Raw genomic sequence first — 3,188 nt, forward strand, 5'->3', positions numbered from 1 at the left:
CCATGAAAACAATGTGCACACTTGCAAAGTTACTGAAATCAACTTTCTCAGAACTCTGAAAATTAACCAGAATTAACCAAAGGCTTGCAACAGATGCTTAACAAATGAGTCATTAAGGAAATGAAAATCAAAACCGCATTGAGGAGCTCCCTGGTGGCCTGGTTAAGGATTCAGCATTGTCAGTGCTGTGGTGTAGGTTTGATCTCTGACCTGGAAATTTCTGAATGCCACGGGTGAGGCAAAAAAAAAAAAATCACATAAAGCTACCAATTAAAAAACAAAACAAAATAAAGCTAATTTGGCCTTCAGCTTTTTGTTTCGTTTTTAATTTTTTTTAATTAAAAAAAAAATTTATGGCTGTACTTGCCACATATGGAAATTCCTAGGCCAAGGATCCAGTCCTCAGGTGAAGCAATGCTGGATCCTTTTAACCTGCATCACTGGGCTAGGGATCGAACCAGCACTGACATAGCGACAGCAGCGACAACTCCTGTTTTTAATCATTCACTTAAAAAAATTTTTTTTTAATTTTTTTTTAGGGCCTCACGTGTGGCATATGGAAGTTCGCAGGCTAGGGGTCGAATCAGAGCTACAGCTGCTGGCCACGGCCACAGCCACAGCAACACGGGATCCGAGCCTTGCTTGTGACCTACACCACAGCTCAGGGCAACACCAGATCCTTAACCCACTGAGCAAGGCCAAGGATCAAACCAGAACCCTCATGGATACTAGTCAAATTCGTTTTCTGCTGCACCACAGCAGGAACTTAGCCTCTTTTGAAGTACAAGGAATGGGTTTCCCACCTGCAGGGATGGGGGTGGTACCTTTGCTTTGTGGTCATCCAGCCACAAGATTCTGTCTTGCATCTCCCAGGATGCCTCACATTCTCTCACTTCTCTGTCTCTGATCATGTCATGTCCTTTTTTTTTTTCTTTTTTTTCTTTTTTGTCTTTTTGCCATTTCTTGGGCCGTTCCTGCGGCATATGGAGGTTCCCAGGCTAGGGGTCTAATCGGAGCTATAGCTGCCAGCCTACACCACAGCCACAGCCACAGCAACTCGGGATCTGAGCCGCGTCTGCAACATACACCACAGCTCACGACAACGCCGGATGCTTAACCCACTGAGCAAGGCCAGGGATTGAACCCGCAACCTCATGGTTCCTAGTTAGATTCGTTAACCACTGTGCCACGACAGGAACTCTATGCCTACAGTGTTCTTGTTCCCATTTTACAGGTGAGGTAAGACAAGCTGCAAGAGGTTAAAGGTCTTGCTCGAGTGTACACACTTAGTAAGTGATAGCCGTGGGACACATGAGAACTCGGAATAATGGGAAAAGAATTGTTTTATAGAAATGCAGACTTGGGTTCAACTCACAACTCTGCCACTTACTGGCCATGTGACTTTTAGCCAGGAGAGGTATTAACTGAACTCTTTATAGGTACCAGGTAGGGTGATTTGCATGTATAATGTCATTTAATCTTTTTTTTTTTTTTAGGGCCGCACCAGTGGCATATGGAGGTTCCCAGGTTAGGGGTCGAGTTGCTGCTATAGCCGCTGGCCTAAGCTACAGCCTCAGCAACTTGGGATTCGAGCCACATCTGCAACCTACACCACAGCTCATGGCAACACTGGATCCTTAACCCACTGAGTGAGCCCAGGGATTGAACCTGTGTCCTCATCCATGCTAGTCAGATTCGTGCCCCCCCCGAGCGGAAGTGATGGGAACTCTGTGTCATTTAATCCTTGAGATAACTTTTTTTGATAGGTCTCTCCCCCCCCCCGCACCCATTTGCAGAGGAGGAAACTGACAATTAGTTACTTTCCCCAAATCACGTAAGAATCTGATGGCAGTGGCTGTGGGTTGCGAGGCAGCTGTGGTGTAGGTCATAGCTTCAGCTTGGATTCAATCCCTGGCCTGAGAACTTCCATGTGCCATGGGTGTGGCCATAAAATTTTAAAAAAAAATCTGAAAATAGGCACTCTTACAGTGGGGACGTTTTAGGATTCCTGTCTTGGCATCAGCGATGTAGTTTGGTCGAGGGCCAGATGCGCGCACAGGAGAGCCTCTGGGCTGTGAGAAGAGGTTATTCCTTCCTACCACTGGAGTCACATCTTTAGCACTCAAATCTCAGTGTATCTAAAACATACGTCACTTGGTTCAAAGTATTTATTTACCACTTTGGATATTTCACCCCCAATGGTTCTTTCTTTTGAGAACTGGAGCCACCCACTTAGTCTGGTCACCCGTCTACAGATTGTTTGCAGGGCACACTGGTTTTCAAATGAGCATTGGGAGTACTTCTGCAAATGGTACTTTATTTACTCACTTATTTATTGGCTGTGCCTGTGGCATGCAGAAGTTCCTGGGCCAGGGATTGAACCCACACCACATCAGTGACAGTGCTGGATCCTTAACCCACTGGGCCACCAGGGAATTTTGAAGTACTACTTTTTAAAAGTATCAACTTTTAGGGAGCTCTCTGGTGGCCTAGCAGTTTAAGAATCCAGCATTGTCACTTCTGTGGCTCAGGTTACTGCTATGGCCCAGATTTCACCCCTGGCCCAGAAATTCCTATATGCCACGGGCGCAGCCAAAAAAAAAAAAAGGTTTTATATTTCCTTTGCTTCCATGGTCCCAAATTCAGCCTTCAGAATTTCCATGTGAGCTGAAATGAATGGGTAAAATGAGCAGCGGTGAAGACATCTGAGGCGTTTTGATCTGACTATTCGTGCGAGACCTTATAACCAGCTTTTTGAAATTGATTTTATATAAACACTTGCAAAAGATAAAGTATTTACTTGCTTTTATTTTTTATTTGTTTATTTTAGGGCCACACCTGTAGCATATGGAGGTTCCCAGGCAAGGGGTGCAATCAGAGCTACAGCTGCAGGCCTACGCCACAGACACAGCCACATCAGATCTGAGCCAAGTCTGTGACCTACAGCACAGCTCACGGCAACACCAGATCCTTAACCCACCGATGGAGGCCAAGGATCGAACCTGCCTCTTCGTGGGTGCTAGTCAGATTTCTTTCCGCTGAGCCACGACGGACGGGAACTCCTACCTGTTTTTAAAACACATGCAAAATCTTGTTCTTCTCCCTGGGTCTTCGGTTTAGCTTTTTTGCCTCCTCCCCCAGGGCTCAGTAGTGACAGGTCATTTTTTTTTTTTTTTTTGTCTTTTGTC

The sequence above is a fragment of the Sus scrofa genome, chromosome 2, assembly GCF_054392235.1.
Source record: "Sus scrofa isolate SSC_HxYL_T2T_F1_AM1 chromosome 2, Sscrofa_HxYL_maternal_Yorkshire_Landrace_v2.0, whole genome shotgun sequence".
NCBI classification, from domain to species: domain Eukaryota; kingdom Metazoa; phylum Chordata; class Mammalia; order Artiodactyla; family Suidae; genus Sus; species Sus scrofa.